This window comes from Bombina bombina, chromosome 1, assembly GCF_027579735.1.
Source record: "Bombina bombina isolate aBomBom1 chromosome 1, aBomBom1.pri, whole genome shotgun sequence".
Lineage (NCBI taxonomy): Eukaryota > Metazoa > Chordata > Amphibia > Anura > Bombinatoridae > Bombina > Bombina bombina.
Genome location: NC_069499.1, coordinates 117,763,965 through 117,785,670, shown reverse-complemented (window position 1 = coordinate 117,785,670; position 21,706 = coordinate 117,763,965).

Sequence of the window (21,706 nt, the reverse complement as noted above, 5' to 3'; positions counted from 1 at the left end):
ATAAAACAACTTCCAATAAATCTTCAAAACTCAAACCCGCAGTGCCGCCCAACAGCACTATATGAAAAAATAACTGAACCAAATAGCAGGATGAGTAAGAGATTAATGTGGCGTGTGAGTCACTCAGTATAGTAAGCGGTGAGTATAAATTCAATGTAACACAGTCAATGTATGAAGCAAGTAAAAAAGTTCCAGATTAAATCGGAAACTCCTCCTTCATATCGGTACTGTTTGCTATTGCCATCGAATGTCCACAATGGCAAATGAGGAAAGTAAACCCCTTGTACAATTATGGAAAACAGTACCTGTCAGGCAATATCTGTAATAATAAACAGCCGGCTCACTCACCGATCTGTCCTTCCGAAGTCCAGGCTCTGTAACAGATGTTATCACCCGACCGCCCCGCACCTCAACTGCTGTTGAACAATCCTTGGTTCTCCAACCGTCCTTGCGAAGACCAGGCTTCGTCACAGTGGGTCCCGGTGAAGAGACGCTGCACCGATGTGCAGCCGCTAGCTTCTGTAGAGCCGTCCAAACCAGAAATGACCACAATATTCTGTGAACCAATGGGGGAACTGGAAGCAGGAGGTGCGTCCGTGGGCTTGTGCATCTGAGCCAATGCTGATCTGCCGATATCAATGCTGTGAATCCTCTCACCAAACAGCCGACTCCACGGCTTGCCACTTAGGAAGTGTTGCTGCTCTTTAGGGCATAGAAATCCAACCAGAGAGAAAGAGCAATGAGCAGCAACAATGAAGTAAAATAAAATAAAACGTAGCTTTTATTGAAGCATAAACATTTAAAAGTTCATGGAGGTGCAAAAGATACAGGTGCAAAAATGACAGTATACGCGTTTCGGCGTTGTGCCGTAATCACTACTGCTAGAGAGCACTTAGTGTGGTTGATTTAAAAAGGGTGTGTGAACTCCCTATTGGTTAAAACAAAATGAGGATACTCCTTCATGACATCACACAATTGTATCTAATGAGACACTAAACCTGTCAGAAAATAGTCTGACACAACAAACAATAATAGATTCGACCCTGGGTCCTAGAGCTCATATATTAAATGTATGTATGCATATATATGTGCACATTAATCCTTTGGCAATGGTTAACATATGTTTTAAACCTAATGTAAAAAGCAAAAAGCAAAATACACAAGAAATAATAAAGCACCCTAGTGGATTAAGTGTATGCATAACAAAAAATGAGCAAAAAAGGGACATAAATCATACATATTCCTCCTTATTGTTAGATGTATATTAAACATTGCTTGTATGTTGTATACACAGTAAATAAGTGTTCTACAATACTTTGAACTTAGTGTAATGGAATAAAGTAAATTCCCTTATGTATCAGTCAAGGGTGTAAGAAACACCTAAGTGAGTGCATACTGATACCGTTAGAGGGACAATACTACGCAGACAGCAGACCCATTATTCAAATGTAAAATTATACCTAATGAATGGTTTATTCCCAATAATTAATTAAATCGTACTCTGCATTAAGGCCAAGTGGTAGTTTGGTGGAAAGTTTAAAAATCCAAAGCATCTCACGCTTTTCAAGCAGCTTTTGTCTATCCCCCCCCCCTTTTCGGAGTTGGTATATAATCTATTGCTTGCCATTTGAAAGAGGCATCATTTTGATTGTGTTTAATACAAAAATGTTGGACTATAGGTGAGGATGATTTCCCCACTCTAATGGTAGATAAATGTTCCCTGATACGAGACCTTACGTCTCGTGTAGTGAGCCCTACGTACTGAACCTTGCACAAAGTGCAGGTTATGAGATATATAACAAAATGAGATGTACAATTTAAACAAAAATGTATCTCATATGTGCGTTGTGTTACACAGGACGTAAATGTGTCAGATGTGATCATATAGTCGCATGGTTTGCACCTACTGTTCCCACATTTAAATGTACCCTTGTGGGTGAGCCATGAACTCACTGTTGCCCGAGGATGGCTCAGAACAGTGGGTGATAGGTAATTACCGAGTGTTTTATTCCTGCGATAAGAACACCTTATCCCTTCAAACACGTTTTGTGCGCATGAGCACTTGTTCACTGCATACCGGATAGTTAGTTTCTACAAACTTATATAAAAACTCCTTAAAGTGATATATACATATTAAAAACATAACATTGATACAAACTCTGCTACATTTACTCAGGGTAATGTCATAGTCAGAACAGTAATCTATATGTATTGCATAGCTAAAGCAAGAATAATACATTATAAATAGACATTCTTAATTTAGATAATGTAATCCATATCAGTGCTATAGATTAATATTAATAAGAATATGTTAATAAATTCCAAATAAATCCTAACAGTAATCAAATTCCTTATAGCATATTTTAGACAGATTACATTAAAGGGACACTGAGCCCAAAATGTTTTCTTTTGTGATTCAGATAGAGCATCCATTTTTAAGTAATTTTCTAATTTACTCCTATTATCAATTTTCCTTCTTTCTCTTGCTCTCTTTATTTGAAAAATAAGGCATCTAAACTATTATTTTGTTCAGAACCATGGAAAGCACTTGTTTATTGGTGGGTAAATGTATCCACCAATCAGCAAGAACAACCCAGGTTGTTCACCAAAAATGGGCCGGCATCTAAACTTACATTTTTGCATTTCAAATAAAGATACCAAGAGAATTAAGAAAATTTGACAATAGGAGTAAATTAGAAAGTTGCTTAAAATTGTATGCTCTATCTCAATCACAAAATAAAAAATTTGGGTTCAGTGTCCCTTTAATTCATCAAAATATATACATACATATACAAAAGGTAAGAGATTGAACTAGGTTGGTCCGCCACTATAAATGTTTGGCCCCTTACTTAACCATTGATCAGGCCCCCTCTTTGACATGTGCAATTTTTGACCAAAAGACTAAAACGTATATGCACTTTATTCTTAATTGTAGTCAAACTTGGAAATGTTGTACAGGTAGTAACACACAAACACACAGACACACATAAGGATTCACATATAGACACTCTAGCAGACACGCAAAGAAACACACAAGCAATCTCAGGCACAGACTCCCACACAGACACTCAGCACTTGTTTACATTTACCTGACAAGTTTGAGGTAGACTACAGTTTTGTCAAAAAGGAGATTAACAAGACAAAATATGGAATTCTGATTATCTTTTTGTCAAGGAAGATGCCAACTATATTATGACAACAGCATGCAATGGCTGAAAGAAGGGCCCTGAACTTCCTAAACAATAATTTAAAGGTTAAGTGGTGGATTGGTGACTTCCAGAAAGGTCTCATTAGTTTTAAAGTCTGTAGAAAGATGTGAATAATCAGTAGTAAGGTCAAAATTTCCTAAAAAGGAACAGACAAAGGGCACACACAAACTCAAACTTGCACATACACCAAAGGAAACACCAACAAAGACAGCCTCAGAAAGCACACAAAGACATACACACTCACAGACACCCACAGAAAACACACAAAGACATACATACACACACACCCTCACAGAGAGATCCACAGAAAAAAATACATACACACTCATAGAGACACCAACAAAAGCACAAAGACATAAACACAGATACCCACAGAAACACTCACAGGGGGTAACATTTCTGCACATTGCCATCCCCTAAATTAACAGCGTGTGACATGCAAACATTTTTTAAAAAAAATAGCAGAAATTAAGAGATCACTTTTTAAAGAATCATATTTGTAAATGTGCAAACTAAAATACTTCTGTGGATTTAAAATTGTACATTATTGATCTGTCAGAATGGGTAGATGAAGAAAAGTACTTTTGAAAGGTTGTTCCCATCTGTCAGCTATACTGCTGTACTCTATATGGTCTTGGTGGAACCATAAGCTGTGGCACTAGGTCTCATACCATTAAATCTGGTTAAATGCTGGATTTAGACTTGTTTGTATGCATTTCAAAATTGTCAGCTGTAATGTAAACTGAACAGTGTTAAGTTAACCTGTCTCATTTCAAACACTGAGCAATGTTAGCCTGAGAGTATAAAATTTTAATGCAGATGTAAAAATCTTAGATAAATGCCTCCTGGCATCTGGAAAGTCTTTGCATAAAGGGGCAGTGAACTGCGTGGTTTTAAATATAGATATTCTACAGCATTGTCAAATAATCATAAATACACTGCTGTATATTGCTAAAAAATTGTTTTTATGGACCCCTGACCCCACCACACAACTACCACACCAAAGTTTCAATCTGAAATTGCACAAATAAATAAAAAAAACATTTATTATTATTATTATCGGTTATTTGTAGAGCGCCAACAGATTCCGCAGCGCTAAGTAAGTCTACTAAATTTACTAAGTAAGTCCTAGCTACTCTGCAAATCTAAGTGATCTGCTGCCTGACTTTGGCACATACTGCACAAACTGAAGTGCCAAGTCTGTTTCACACTGTGCATAGTGGTTTAGTCCACACTCAGAAATCCTCTCAAATGCTAATGCTTTACTCCTTGTAATGACATTTCCCACGCTCAATAGCACTCTGCCGTAGCACCCTCTGGTGGCTGACAAAATGTTAAAAAAAGGAATTTTTTTTTTAGATAATAGTTGTGTTTGCCTCTTGGGGCTCCCTGGCCAACTGGGTCCCTGACAGGAGTCACCCTATTCAACCCCTGGTGGTGGCCCTGGAACTAGGTAAAGATATACAAGTCTCTCCTCATGTTTAGACCTAACAGATAACTTGTTTTTAAGGTTTATTTTAAGGTTTATTGATGTATCTGCATTATGATTATCTTTAAAGTGCCTAGCCACTTTAGGTGTGTCAGAATCAGTATCCTCTATAGACCTAAGATGTTGCAAAAGTTCATCTTTCAAATATCTTTTTGTTTTTCCTTTATATTGTTTTTTACACAACTGGCAAGTTAACAAAGATACAACATGAGTGGTTGCACATATAATAAAAAATGTGTTGGTATATTCCAATCCAGTAACTGATCACTTAAACTAAATATCTTCCTCAACATGATTGCAGGTTTTACATATGGGTCTCCTATACTTGTAGAAACCTTTCTTGCTCTTAAACCAGCAAGAGCTTTTTTATCTGGTAAATCTGATGGTAACAAAAAGTTTGCCAAACTTTTGCCCTTTCTTGGGATGAAATCACATCCTTCCTCAATAATCTGTTTTGATACAGGATCTGTACATTGAATCAGTAAATACTCTTGTATAATGTTACAAATGCTGCCATATTCCATACTGTATGTTGTAATAAATCTTGATTTGATATTCTGTTTTTGCTTAATTTCTCTTTTATATTTCAATAGATCCTTTCTTGGTATATGATATATGATTTTAGCCTTTTCTAAGATTATATCATGATAACCTCTCATCTTAAGGCATTCAGTGATTATATTTGCTTGTTTCTAGTTCCCCTTTGGGGATCCCTTTAAATACACTCTTAGGGTGACATGAATCAAAACCCAATGTGGTATTTATTGCTGTAGGTTTTCTAAATAGTATATTTTCTATTCTGCTGTCATCATAATTTGCCCTCATAGTGATATCTTAAAAAATAATTTATTTTATCACTTTATTCTCCTAAGTTTGTCACAATTGTTTTGATTTAAATATTCACAATTGTGGTCTCATCATTACCCTAAAAAATAAACAGTAAATCGTCTATATATTTTGAATAATGTATAAATATATATAGATATAGAGGCAAGTAGAATGTTACAGATCAGAGGACTGATCTGAGAACAAGCAGTACCAAAGGTTGCGCTGATTGGGGGAAGAATAATGAGCAGCTGTTAAAAGACATATACATTAAAGGGGAATATAATTCACAAATAAGTGTATAAGTTAAAAATATGCACAAGGGAAAACAGCGCTTGAAGAATTCTATTCTAAGACAGATGACGTTAAAAAATACATAAAACAGAGAAAAAACTGCAAAGCACATAAAATGTGAAATAGGTAATATTATAAGTCCACTAATGACTTTCTGATAATGTGTGTCCCCTTACCAGAATCTACCTCAATCTGATGAGGTAAGTTGTCGCACTGCAAGGAGTAATAGGATTCCGGTACAGGTGTGTTCGATATACTGATGAATGTCTTTTATAGTTTCATCCACCTTTTGGAGTATGTAGCAACAAAATAGCTCACATCCAGTTCTTTCCTCCAAAGTTGCTCAAATATGGCATCCACCTCTTAGAGTATGTAGGTACAGACGGATAGAATGGCTTCTGTTTGGCTCCTGTTTGGGCTGCTGGGGTTTAGGTCCTTTGCTTCAAAAAAACTTGTTTTGAATCAGGAGTTAAAAAACATCCAGTGTGAATGTCAATTGTATACCTTGGTGTGGCAGCTCTGATCAGCTAATCCTTTCCCAACTGTGATCTCTCAGGGACTGACTCCAGCTAGCATATAGCTAGGTATACAATTGACATTCACATTCACACTGGATGCTTTTTAACTCCTGTTTCAAAACAAAAAATTTTTGGGAACAAAGCCTTGGAGCAAAGGACCTAAACCCCAGCAGCCCAAACAGGAGCCAAACAGAAGCCATTCTATCAGTCTGTACCTACATACTCCAAGAGGTGGATGCCATATTTGAGCAACTTTGGAGGAAAGAACTGGATGTGAGCTATTTTGTTGCTACATTCTCCAAAAGGTGGATGAAACTATAAAAGACATTCATCAGTATATCGGACACACCTGTACCAGAATCCTACTACCCCTTGCAACTTACCTCATCAGATTGAGGGAGATTCTGGTAAGGGGACACACATTATCAGAAAGTCATAAGTGAACTTATAATATTACCTATTTCACATTTTATGTGCTTTGCCGTTTTTTCTCTGTTTTATGTGTTTTATGTATTTTTTAACGTCATCTGTCTTAGAATAGAATTCTACAAGCGCTGTTATCCCTCGTGCACACATATATATATATATATATATATATATATATATATATATATATATATGTGTATATTTTATATACACATGCTGTAGACAGACAGATGGACATTTAAATGTCTTACAAGAAAAAAAATGCTGGGCAATACACCTTCTGCACTGGCCCTGATTCCATCCCCAAGAGTGGTTGGTGGGGGAGGGGGGGAATTGCCACCCTGCCCCTTTGCCCATTTCACAATACAGTATATCTTAGCTGAATATATAATTATTTTGTACTGTGAATCTTGAATATATATGATGGTCATATTGCATGTTGCAGCATAGCGCTATTATGCTCAGTATATCTTAGCTGAATATATAATTATTTTGTACTGTGAATCTTGAATATATATGATGGTCATATTGCATGTTGCAGCATAGCGCTATTATGCTCAGTATATCTTAGCTGAATATAGAATTATTTTGTACTGTGAATCTTGAATATATATGATGGTCATGTTGCAGCACAGCACTATTATGCTCAGCAGAAAGGTATGCAATGTTAGGTTAGACTACTGTAAGCTAATTTGCTTCGATCCCCAGTGTGTATTATAATGCTATTTTAGGAATGAAAGCTTTGAAATATAACAACATATTTCAATTTACACATGTTCCTTTCAAAGTACATTTAAGAGAAGCATTGTTCCATTAATTTTTTCATGCCTTAGTGTATCATAATATTTCACAACAAACTCATTGTTAAGATCAAGCACAAATATTCTATGGTTAGATTGGTTAGATTTATTAAAAAAAAAAAAAAACAACTTCCTATAAATTATCTAATATTATGATTAATTTGCAACAAATTATCATTGTCTATTGAGAACAATAGCAACATTCCTACCCTAATCTTGTTCCTGGCCTAACATCTTTGTAGCAATATAATGTTTCCCTTTCATTTTGGATTTTCTCATGTTTAATCTCTGCCTCCAGGGTATCATAGTAAGGAAGAAATTAGCTCTAATATACAAACCTTTAATTGTTGTAAGCAAATTAAATGCATGAAAAATGTTAATTGCTAAACAGATATTGTGGTTGTTTATACCAAGATAGGTTCTGCATTTTATTGCTCACATTTCACTTTGTTATGGGATAAATTCAAACCATAAAAAAGTTTCTCTACAGGTTTTAAGAAAGAATGTATATAAGTAATCAGATGCTGGTACCTTATTTTATGAACTTTACCTGGAATTTTAACGTATATAAAAGTCAAAGCTCCAGATTACAAGTCGAGTGCTGGTATTACACGTCTATGGTTTATTGTGTCCTCTGTAGTATAGTATCCACTACACTATAAACATTGGATAGTGCAGGTGTGAAATTTTACTCAGTTACTACTATGAGGAGCTGCACTAAAAACTCAAGTCAGATAACACTTGAGCACAAAGCTGCCGGAGTGCAAAAATCTGTTCACATAGTTTTTATTTGTTATACACATTCCTTGTTTTTGAATTAGCAATAGCAAGTAATAGCAGTTAAAGGGACAGTCTACACCAGAATTTTTATTGTTTAAAAAGATAGATAATCCCTTTATTACCCATTCCCCAGTTTTGCATAACCAACACAGTTATATTAATATATTTTTACCTGTGATTACCTTGTATCTAAGCCTTTGCAGACTGCCCCCTTATCTCAGTGCTTTTGACAGACATGCAGTTTAGCCAATCAGTGCAGACTCCTAAATAACTCCATGGGAGTGTGCACAATGTTATCTATATGACACACATGAACTAGTACAGTCTAACTGTGAAAAACCTTCAAAATGCTCTGAGCAAAGAGGCGGTTTGCAACGGTTTTGAAATCAGTTTGAGCCTACCTAGGTTTAGCTTTTCAAAAATACCACCAAGGGAACAAAGCACATATAATGATAAAAGTCAATTGGAAAGTTGTTTTAAATTGCATGCCCTATCTGAAGCATACAAGTTTAACTTTGACCAGACTGTCCCTTTAATAACTGGTTTTCAAACGCATTAAAAGAAAAAGTGACATTTTGTATTGTGAGCAAGCACAACAACTTACAACTTAAATGGACATGAAACCCCAATATTTTCTTTTATTATTTAGAGCATGCAATTTTAAAGAACCTTCTAATTTACTTCTATTGTCAATTTGTCTTCGTTCGCTTGGAGTCTTTTGTTGAAAAGCAGGGATCTAACCTCAGGAGCATGCATGTGTCTGGAGTACTGTATACATGGCAGCAATTTTGCAACAATGTTATCCAATAGCAAGAGCATTAGATGGCCTCACTATTTCCTGTTATGTATTGCTCCAGACAACCACCTAGGTATCTCTTCAGCAAAGAATACCACGGGAATGAAGCCATTTTGTAAGCTCTGTCTGAATCACTAAATAAATGTTTTGGGTTTTATTTCCCTTTAATATGAGTTCATCGAGTGCTTAACTACTGCTGTCCATTTTTCTAATCAAGAGTAATTTTGTGATTTACCTCATGAAAAGTCTGGTGAAACCCGTAACTCGCTTTATTTGCTGAGGCCAATTAGTTAATAACAATATTACTCAAACCCAGATGCAATTAATAAATCATAATAATAATAATAATAAAAAATAAAAAAATCATATTTGTACATGATTTCAAAATAGTTTTACATAGAGATGTGCATTCGGGCTTCAAATGCGCATCTCATTGTCCAAACTAATGATTGCTTGATGAAATAAACTCGGTCATGCCGTTTGGTACCAAAAAAAGTTACGGGAATGGGGGAAGGAGTTATATTGTTTGGTTAATAAGCTCCTTTGTTTGAAATGATGTACAGGAGATCTAACCATTCATGTGCCCATCGTCCCCTATCCAATCCTGTCATACTGTTACTAATGACTGATGCTAGGGACAGCCGGTCACGCAACCTCTGGATTTTAGTCTTACATGAGTTGAATGTTCTTTTAATTGTTTTAATCCTATGGTGTAAACTTTTTGTAGAAGAGACATGAGAGTGAGACCCCAAAATTTTCTTTCACGATTCAGATAGAGGTTACAATTTGAAAAAAGTTTCCAATTTACTTCTATTATCAAATTTGCCCTGATGTTATTCTTTGTTGAAGAGATAGGTAGACTGCACATACTTGAAGCACTACACGACAGGAAATAGTGCTGCTATCTAGTTCTCTTGCTAATGTATAGCATTGTAGCAAAACTGCTCCCATATAGTGCTGCAGACACGTGCACACTCCTGATTTTACCTTCCTATTTTTCAACAAAGAATAACAAGAAAACAAACGGAAATTTGATAATAGAAGTAATTGGAAAGTTGTTTAAAATTGTATGTTCTATCGGAATCGTGAAAATAAAATTAGGGGTTTTATGTCCCTTTAATATTAAATATCTGTAAGGTAGATTACGAGTTGCGCGTTTGTGTTTTAAAACTGAAAAAATGGTAATTTCAGCGTTAAAACAGTAACGCAGCCATTACGAGTCTTGTCGCTATAGCTGTACTCAAAAAAATTTATTTTTTTCATGGGACTTCCATAGCGCTGCCATTACAAGTTTGCGGTGAGGCTAAAAAACTTGTGTTACACCCTATAACGATAAGATCCGTACCTCCATCTGAGAGCAGTAGTTATGAGTTTTGCGCAACAAAACTGTTACAGAAAACTCATAACTTAAGTATTACAAAGTACACTAACACCCATAAACTACCTATTAACCCCTAAACCGAGGCCCTCCCGCATCGCAAAACACAATTTTAAAGTTATTAACCCCTAATCTGCCACTCCCGACATCGCCGCCACTACTACAATTTATTAACCCCTATTCTGTCACTCCTCGACATCATCACCACTATACTAAAGTTATTAACCCCTATTCCACTGTACCCCAACATCGCCCACACACTATAATAAAGATATTAACCCCTATTCCGCTGCTTCCCGACATTAAAGTTACAATCATTAACTAAATACATACTTACCTGTAAAATAAAACCTAATATAGCAACAATATAACTAATAGTTATTTTGTAGCTAGCCTAGGTTTTAGTTTTATTTCACAGGTAAGTTTGTATTTATTTTATCTAGGTAGACTAGTTAGTAAATAGTTATAAACTATTTACTAACTACCTAGTTAAAATAAATACAAACTTACCTGTGAAATAAAACCTAAGCTGCCTTACACTAAAACCTACCATTACAAAAAAAAAACTACCATTACAAAAAATAAAAAACACTAAAATTACAAAAAATAAAAAAAAACTACCATTGCAAAAAATAACAAACAAAATTATCCAAAATAATAAAAAAGTATTCCTAGTCTAATAACCTGTTTAAAAAAAAATAAAAAAATAATAATAAAAAATCTATAATAAATCTATATAATCTATAATAAACTACTAAGGACCCTTAAAAGACCCTTTTGTAGGCCCTTAAAAGGACATTTTGTAGGGCATTGCCTTAAAGAAATCAGCTCTTTTCCTACAAAAGAAAAACAAACACCCTCTAACAGTATACATACCCCCACCCCCCAAACCCACAAAATAAAAATAAAGTAAAACCTAATCTACCTTTTGCCCTGAAAAGGGCATTTGAATGGGCATTGCCCTTAAAAGGGCATTCAGCTCTTTTTCTTGCTCTTAAAAGGGCATTCAGCTCTTTTAAAAACTGCTCAAACCCTAATCTAAAAAAAAACCCAGCCAAAAAAACTTTAAAAAACCTAACACTAACCCCTCTTTAGGTATTCACAGTTGCTGAAGTCCTGCTTGAACAATCTTCATCTCGGCGGCTCCATCTTCATCCATCACGGGACTGGCATCTTCTTCATCCCTGCGGAGGCGGAGCGGTCGATGCGCGAAGGCAGAGGTCCAGGCGAAGGTCCAAGGCGAGGTCCAGGCAAAGGTCCAAGGTGGAGGTCCATTGATCTGACGTAAAGGGTCCTCTGCATGTGATCGTCTGCTGCACACTGAGGATTGAAATGCAAGGTACCCCTTTTATACTGGGGGTACCATTGCATTCCTATTGGCTGAAAAAATTGAATCAGCCAATAGGAATTAGGGCTGCTAAAATCCTATTGGCTGTTCTAATCAGCCAATAGGATTTAAGCAACTCTCATTATATTGGCTGGTTCGAATTAAGGTTTTTTGGGTGTTTTTTTTTTTTAGATCAGGGTTTGGGCAGTTCTTAAAAGACACCCATACAAATGCCCTCTTCAGGGCAATTGGTAGATTAGGTTTTACTTTATTTTTATTTTGTGGGTTTGGGGGGTTGGGGGTTTGTATACTGTTAGGGAGTGTATGTTTTCTTTTGTAGAAAAAGAGCTGATTTCTTTAGGGCAATACCCTACAAAAGGCCCTTTTAACCCCTTAATGACCACAGCACTTTTCCATTTTCTGTTCGTTTGGGACCAAGGCTATTTTTTTTTTTTTTTTTTTTGAGTTTCAAATGCTTTATTAAAAGTTGTCAAAGAAATACATAGGAAAACATTGAGAAAACGTACAAATTGACATCATTTGTTATAAGGAAAAAAAAAAGAAAAAATGCAAATGCAAACTTCGCTATAGTTATTCTGTTATATTCATATTAGTGAGACTCGAGGTTAGCTATTATAGCTGGATAAGGTGTGAGATACCATTCAGCCCATATCTAAAAGTGAGAAATGACTATGTGTAGGGTGACATTGACATCTTCATTGTTATAATGAATTGACCCGACTGGGAGTATATGTTAAGAGAGTTAAGTCTAGAAAAGTCGGAAATAGGTGACAGACTGTATGGACCAATTCTGAAGGTGTGCGGGGGGGGAGGGTAGATTTCTACTGACTATTTACATATTCCTCCCATAGAAATGATATATTATGGAATTCATCTATTCGTTTGGTGTGGGTATAGTGGTATTTCTCCAGTTGGAGGTAGTGAGTGACTTTGGATTTCCAGACTGCCAGGGATGGTAGGTTTGTTTTCTTCCAGTTAAGGGGAATTAGCCCCTTAGCGGAATTGATCATGACAGTGATAAGTGTTTGTTTTAGTTTGCATGGGATCCTAGGGAATTTGTTGAAGAGGAAGACCCAAGGCGTGAAGGGGAGCGATGCGCCTGAAGCTTTTTCGATTTCTGGTTTAAGGGAGCACCAAAAGGGTGTGACTATCGGACAATTCCACCAAATATGTGCAAAGGTTGCTATTTCTCCACAATCTCTCCAGCACATGGTGGTCGTGGTGGGAAATAAATGGTGTAATCTGGCGGGGGTGTAATACCAGCGGCTTAATAGCTTGAGGTTCATCTCTAACATGGAGATGGACGATGAGGCTTTCGTCATCTGCTGGAAAATAATTGTCCAGTCTGATAAGTCTAGGGAGGTTTCTCTGTTTCCCATTTGGCTACATATGTGGGGGGTGACGAGTGGGATACCTGTGATAACATTTTATATGTAAGGGATAGGATTCCCTTCTGCGGGAAGGATTGGAAGCATATTGCTTCAAATTGGGTGAGGTGTCTTTGCAGGTGGGATTTAAGAGGATGTGTGGATAGGTAGTGTTTCAATTGTATGAAAGTGTACCAATTTTGAAAATGCGTCCCAAGAATATCGCTTATTACCTGCTGTGGTTGAATCTCCTTGTCCTTGTATAAAAGGTGATGTGGGACTGAGCTGTGTATGAAGGGGGTGGGATGGGTTGCGGTGATTGTTTTTATCATAGATGAGAACGGTGTACTTTTGCTATCCGGTGTCAGGGGGGAGTATGTGGTGGAGATTTTGGGGTACTTCTGAAGTATTTTATCCCACTGTCTGAAGGTTTCATGTACCAGCGTAGGGGTGGTATGTGATAATTTGCGTTGGGCCTTAGGAAGCCAGCAGTTCCCGCACAGGTAGTGTTTGTCAGAGAGTGACTGTTCTAATTGGATCCACTCCTTGTTCACATTATGTTTACACCAATCCACGATTCGTGTGAGGAAAACTGCCTGCCTGTATCGCATCAGGTTTGGGGCTCCAATCCCTCCCAACTCTTTTGGGTGATATAGAGTGGAGGTGGCAATACGTGGCCTTTTGTGCGACCATATGAAACTGTTAATTTGTTTTTGCAGGGAGAATAACAGGTATTCGGGGATAGGGATTGGGAGAGTTTGCAAAAAGTATAAAATTTTAGGTAAAATAATCATTTTAACCGCGTTGATTTTTCCTAGCCAGGAAAGGGGTTTGCGGTTCCATGAGTCGAGGGTGGCTTGGGTTGTTGAATTGAGAATTTTATAATTTAGGGATATTATAGTTTCCATGGATGGTGAGATATAAACCCCTAGGTATTTGATGGCATTGGGCTGTATGCGGAAGTGATATCGCTGTTACATTTGGGTGTAAATGGGTGGCCAGTAGTTCGGATTTTGAGATGTTAATTTTGAAATTGGAGTATAAACCATATGTTTGTAGGACTTGCATCAGCGGGGGTAGTGACGTCTCAGGATCTGTGAGTGTTAAAAAGATATCATCCGCGTATAAGGTTATTTTATATGTTATTGGTCCAATCTCTATTCCCTGGATGTCAGTATTGTGTCTAATGTGTATGGCAAGTACTTCCATTGCCATTATGAATAGAAGAGGCGAGAGTGGACAACCTTGCCTAGTTCCATTCACAATTTGAAACGGGAGTGAGATGGAGTCATTTATTTTGATTTTGGCCTGTGGGCTGCTATAAAGAGTAAATATTTTCCCTATAATTTCTTGGGGAAAGCCAAATGTGTGGAGGGTTTGTTTCAGAAAGGACCAATCTAGCCTATCAAAGGCCTTTTCAGCATCCATGGCGAGAAAAACCGATGGGATTTTTTGAGTAAATGTGTATTCCATAAGGTCCAGTATTTTGGTAGTATTGTCCCTGGCTTCTCTGGATGGTATAAAACCAGCTTGATTAGTGTGTATAATTGAGGGTAAAATTAAGTTTATTCTTGTGGCTATAATTTTTGCGAAAAGTTTTACATCTAGATTCAGAAGGGAGATGGGGCGGAAATTTGTAGGTGTATCTGGGGGTTTGCCTGTTTTCGGGAGAACTACCACTAGGGCCTCCAGCATGGAAGGTGGGAAGGGGTTGTCGTCAGCTACTGCATTGAACATTGTGGAGAGATGAGTTGTCAGTGTGGCTGAGAAAGTCTTATAATATTTGGCTGTAAAGCCATCTGGCCCGGGACTCTTCCCTGTCTTCAGGGTTTTAATGGCTGTTTGAATCTCTTGTGGGGATATTGGCTTGTTGAGTTGATTCTTTTGGTCATTCGTCAGCTCTGGTATCGGGTATTTTGTGATGTATTCTGCGAGTTTAACAGAGTGATCTGCTGCGGGAGCATCTTTCTGGAGATTGTATAGTGAGGAGTAATATTCGTGAAAGGACTTCAGAATCTCTGGGGTAGTTTGGAGCGAGTTCCCTTTTGGGTTTTGTAATTCATAGATGTGGGATTTAAATCTTTTTTTTTTTTAGTGCCCTGGCTAGAAGTTTACCTGCTCTATTAGTCTCGAAATAAAACATGCTATTGGTTTTTCTACGTTGAGATTGGTATTCTATATCTAAGAAATGATCTAGTTCGTCCCTGATTGTTTGCATTTCTGTGAGAATGTTGGTGTTTGTCGGGGATTTCTTGTGTGCGTATTCAAGTTGTGCATATTTTGTTGTAAGTTCTTGATACCGTTTGCGATAGGTCTGTGTATGATGGGCTCTTGTTTTGATTAATTCACCTCGAATTACACATTTATGTGCCTCCCATATAGCAAAATTGTTATCTATTGAGCGCGAGTTTATGGCAAAGTATTCCTCGATAGATTTAGTGAGTTTGGGAACTAAGTCTGGGTGGTCCAAAAGACTGTCATCCATTTTCCATTGGAATGGGGTGAGGGGGGTGTTGGGCCAAGTAAGTTTAAGTTGGACCGACGAATGGTCTGACCAAAAAGTGGGAATTATATCACATCTGTTTATATGGGATAAACCGCTCTGATTTGTGAAGATGTAGTCTAATCTACTGTATGATTTGTTGGGATGGGAGAAAAAGGTGTAGTCTCTTCTCTCCCTGTGCAGGAATCTCCAAGTGTCATGGAGGTTTATATCCTTCAATCCTTGCCAGATCGTTCTGGAAAGTTTTCGGGAGATTTGGATGTTGATATTAGTGCTATCGATAGTGGGCTGTATAGGGACATTGAAATCTCCAGAAAGAAAGATTGGGCCCTTGGCTAGGTCTATTATCTTTGTGAACATGGAGCGAAAGAAAGGGAGTCGTTGGGTGTTGGGGGCATATATATTTATAAGCGTTACAGGTCTTCCATACAAGAGGCCCATCAGTCCTAGAAATCGGCCTTCTCTGTCTGCAACTCTTTTGGTGATGGTAAATGGGGTGGATTTGTGTATTAGGATGCTCACTCCGTTTTTTTTATTTGGGACCAAGGCTATTTTTACATTTTTGCGGTGTTTGTGTTTAGCTGTAATTTTCCTCTTACTCTTTTACTGTACCCACACATATTATATACCGTTTTTCTCGCCATTAAATGGACTTTCTAAAGATACCATTATTTTCATCATATCTTATAATTTACTATAAAAAAATTATAAAATATGAGGAAAAAATGTAAAAAAACACACTTTTTCTAACTTTGACCCCCAAAATCTGTTACACATGTACAACCACCAAAAAACACCTATGCTAAATAGTTTCTAAATTTTGTCCTGAGTTTAGAAATACCCAATGTTTACATGTTCTTTGCTTTTTTTTGCAAGTTATAGGGCCATAAATACAAGTAGCACTTTGCTATTTCCAAACCACTTTTTTTGTTTAAATTAGCGCTAGTTACATTGGAACACTGATATCCTTCAGGAATCCCTGAATATCCCATGACATGTATATATATATTTTTTTTAGTAGACATCCCAAAGTATTGATCTAGGCCAATTTTGGTAAATTTCATGCCACCATTTCACCGCCAAATGCGATCAAATAAAAAAAAAAGTTCACTTTTTTACATTTTTTTTTACAAACTTTAGGTTTCTCACTGAAATTATTTACAAACAGCTTGTGCAATTATGGCATAAATGGTTGTAATTTTTTCTCTGGGATCCCCTTTGTTCAGAAATAGCAGACATATATGGCTTTGGAGTTGCTTTTTAGCAATTAGAAGGCCGCAAAATGCAATTGGGCCCCACACGTGTATTATGCCCAGCAGTGAAGGGGTTAATTAGGGAGCATGTAGGGAGCTTTTTGGGGTAATTTTAGCTTTAGTGTAATGTAGTAGACAACCCAAAGTATTGATCTAGGCCCATTTTGGTATATTTCATACCACCATTTCACCGCCATATGCGATAAAATTAAAAAAAACTTTAAATTTTTCCAAATTTTAGGTTTCTCACTGAAATCATTTACAAACAGCTTGTGTAATTATGGCATAAATGGTTGTAAATGCTTCTCTGGGATCCCCTTTGTTCAGAAATAGCAGACATATATGGCTTTAGCATTGCTTTTTGGTATTTAGAAGGCCGCTAAATGCCGCTGCGCATCACACGTGTATTATGGCTAGCAGTGAAGGGGTTAATTAGGTAGCTTGCAGGGTTAATTTTAGCTTTAGTGTAGAGATCAGCCTCCCACCTGACACATCACCCCCTCCAGATCCCTCCCAAACAGCTCTCTTACCTCCCCCACCCCACAATTGTCCCCACCATCTTATGTACTGGCAGAAAGTCTGCCAGTACTAAAATAAAAGGCATCCTTTTTTTCTTTTTTTTCCTCCCTTTGCATATTTACATATGCTGCTGTGCAGCCAGTTTACACTATATAGTCTCTTTTTTATTTGTTATTTTATTTTTTTCTGTAGTGTAGCTGTAGTGTAGCCCAAGACCAACCCCCACCCCCTCCCAGATCCCTTAGATTACTTTTTTGGGGCATTTCTTCCCCCCTTCCTCCCACTTATACTTGATAATTTTCTGTAGTGTAGCGGTTCCCACCCGCTCCCTCCCCGTGCACACGCCTGCCCGCCGCCCCTCTTGCACACGTGCATTGTGCGCGCTCCCGACTGTCCAGCCCCCGATCCCGCCCCCCTCTGTGTCTTAGAACCCATCGATGGCCACCCACCCGCCTCCCACTGCAGCTCCCAACCACCAACGAATGCGGCCATCGATGTCCGGTGTAGAGAGGGCCACAGAGTGGCTCTCTCTGCACCGGAGGGGTACAAATTGTTATTGCAGGATGCCTCAATATCGAGGCATCCTGCAATAACCGGAAAGCAGCTGGAAACGATCAGGATCGCTTACAGCTGCTTTCCAAACCAAGGACGTACGCCATAAGTCCTCAGGCGTTAACTGTATTTTTTCTGAGGACGTATGGCGTACGTCCTCGGTCATTATGGGGTTAAGGGCCCTTGGTAGTTTATTATAGATTAGTGTTTTCTATTATGGGGTGTTTTCTTTTAAACAGGGTATTAGAATACGAATAATTGTTATTGTTTTGGATAATTTTGTTTGTTATTTTTTGTAATGGTAGGTTTTTTATTTTTTGTAATTTTAGTGTTTTTTATTTTTTGTAATGTTAGGTTTTAGTGTAAGGCAGCTTAGGCATTATTGCACAGGTAAGTTTGTATTTATTTTAATTAGGTAGTAAGCAAATGATTAATAACTATTTACTAACTAGTCTACCTAGTTAAAATAACTACAAACTTACCTGTGAAATAAAAATAAAACCTAAGCTAGCTACAATATAACTATTAGTTATATTGTTGCTAGCTTAAAGGGACACTGTACCCAAAATTTTTCTTTCGTGATTCAGATAGAGCATAACATTTTAAGCAACTTTCTAATTTACTCCTATTATCAAATTTTCTTCATTCTCTTTGTATCTTTATTTGAAATGCAAGAAAATAAGTTTAGATGCCGGCCCATTTTTGGTGATCAACCTGGGTTGTTCTTGCTGATTGGTGGATAAACTCATCCACCAATAAAAAAGTGCTGTCCAGAGTCTGAATTAAAAAAAAAAGCTTAGATGTCGTCATTTTAAAATAAAGATAGCAAGAGAACAAAGAAAAATTGATATTAGGAATAAATTAGAAAGTGGCTTAAAATTGCATGCTCTATCTGAATAATGAAAGAAACAATTTGGGTTCAGTGTCCCTTTAAGTTCTATTTTAGAGGTAAGTATGTATTTAGTTTTAAATAGGTATTATTTAGTTAATAATTGTAACTTTAATTTAGCTCTATTTTAATTATGTTAAAGTTAGGGGGTGTTAGGGCTAGGTTTAGGGGTTAATAGTTTAACTGGGGGGCTGGTGGTTTAGGGGTTAATAGGTTTATTTAGTGGTAGTGATGTGGGAGGCCCGAGGTTTAGGGGTTAATAGCTTTATTTAGTGGCGGCGATGTCAGGGAGTGGCGGAATAGGGGTTAATATCTTTATTATAGTGTGGGCGATGTTGGGGTGTGGGGGAATAGGGGTTAATAACTTTAGTATAATGGGGGCGATATAGGAAGTGGCAGATTAGGGGTTAATATATTTCGGTGGCGGCGATATCGGGAGCGGCAAATTAGGGGTTAATAAAATTATGTAGGTGTCGGTGAGGTTGGGGGCAGCAGATTAGGGGTGTTTAGACTTGTGGTTTTTGTTAGGGTGTTAGGTTTAAACTTAACTTTTTTATCCCCATAGACATCAATGGGGATGAGTTACGGAGATTTTTATTCCTCAATCGCAGGTGTTAGATTTTATTCTGACACTCTCTCCCCATTGATGTCTATGGGGAAAGTGTGCACGAGCACGTCAAAGCCGCGCTTGTATTTTGTGCGGTATGGAGCTCAACGCAAGCATATCGCACGCACAAGCCGTCTTTTCTAAAACTCGTAATGGCAGAGCTATGGAGGGTGAAATAACGCAACATTTGTTGCGTTCATTAAATACCCCCTATAGCGCAAAACTTGTAATCTAGGTGTATATTAGCTGTAACGGTAAGAAATCCAAAGCCAATATTTATCTGATTCAAATACCTGCATGGATGAAATGCAGCCAAAAAGAATGTTTAAAAAAAATCTGTAACAAGTCTTTTGGACTAAATGATTTTTTTGCCCATGCATATGTCTAGTGAAATATGTTTCTTCAGTAAATAGAGATCTCAAATGTGCTAGAAGATAACTTGACTCACTTCCAAAAGAGAGATCATGTTCAAAATTCTTTGAGGCTCATTTCAGTTATCTTTTTGCCAATTATTTTTCCTACCATGAATATAGATAATTGTGTTACGTGTCTCAATACATATCTCACAAATAAAATGATAACCGCCACTAAAGTCAAAAACAAAATTGCAACCACAGTATTTACAAAAAAAGTTCAAAAAAATTGGGAATAATTGTTAAATATTCATGTCTATTTTGTTATGGTAAATTGGTCTCTCTGGAAAGAGTGAAATTTGACCCAGCAAACTCACAGATGTGAATAAAGGTCTGATAGTAAGCATTCCGGGAAGATTCCATGGCATTCTCATAGTGTATTCTGAATTTTTCCTGTTGATTTTGCCTTTGTGACACATCTCATTTTGGCCATTTCAAAATTGATAAAGTTATCTTGTTTTAAAAAAAAAAAAATCTCTTGCACTTTTTGTAAAGTTTTCTCTTTTGATTTAGAGGGTGTATATTTTTATATTTAATTATTTGTTTTGTAAGGTTTTGAATGCATATTTTTGTGACAGCGGAACTCATTCTTTGCAGTATATATAAGTCACTCCTTGAATGTCAATGGAGTCAATCTCGCAACTTGAGGCTGTGTCAAGGGAAGGGCAAAAATATTTTTATAAATTTCCTGATTTTTTGAGCAGAGAAGTTGAAGCAAGTTGTTTAAGGGAGATTTTAGTTTCATTAACGTCTGCATCTAGGCCTAGGTGTATTTATTTTTTTAAGATTTTATTACACGCAGATAAGGTGATCCAAATCACTAGAACAGATAAAAAATTGAGCCATTACTACTTCTCAGTAAGAAAACAAATAATAAAAAAGAAAATATTGAATCCACTGACCTAACACACACACTAGGTTAACGGGGCAGTGAAATCAAAATTAAACTTTCATGATTCAGATAGACTATGCAATTTTAAACAACTTTCCTAATAATTTCTAATATCTAATCTGCTTCCTTATGCTCTGTATCCTTTGTTGAAAAGCCTTCCTAGCTACGCTTAGGAGTATCAATGTGCTAAAGGGAGCTAGCTGTTGATTGGTGATCTCTTGTTATTGGCTCAGCCAATGTGTTCAGCTAGCTCTCACTAGGGCGTTGCAGATCCTCCAACAAAGGATACCAAATAATTCAGCTAATTAGATGATAGAAGTAAATTGGAAAGTTGTTTCAAATTGTATGCTCTATCTGAATCGTGAAATAATTTTTGGGGGGTTTAAAGTCCCTTTAAAGCCAACATCCTTCCCAAAGACCATGGCCGCGTATTGATCCCACTTCTGCTCGTTACTCTATTGCACAGATTTTACACAATAACATCTTCCATATGTTCTCAGATACAATAAAGCTCACATTATCTCTTCATAGTCCCTGCTTCCTAAGACTGGCCGCAGAAGGTGACCTCTGCTACAAAAGCCCTTAGCGCAAGAGAGGCCTCATCTGGATCCACTTTGCTGAAATACTCTCCTAATTTCCCCAATGTGCGTTTTCAGAAAGAGAAATTGTACGTGCTTTATAGAAAGAAAATATGGGTTCATTAGATCACCGTTATATTTGTGCTACCTTTTGTGGTTTATTCTTCTTTAATCTGAATTTATTTAGGCCTTGGCCAACAAGGAAGGTAAACACAGAAGGAAAGTAAATGCCCTAAAATAGACAATAAATTCAGTGTAAATTGCACTGTA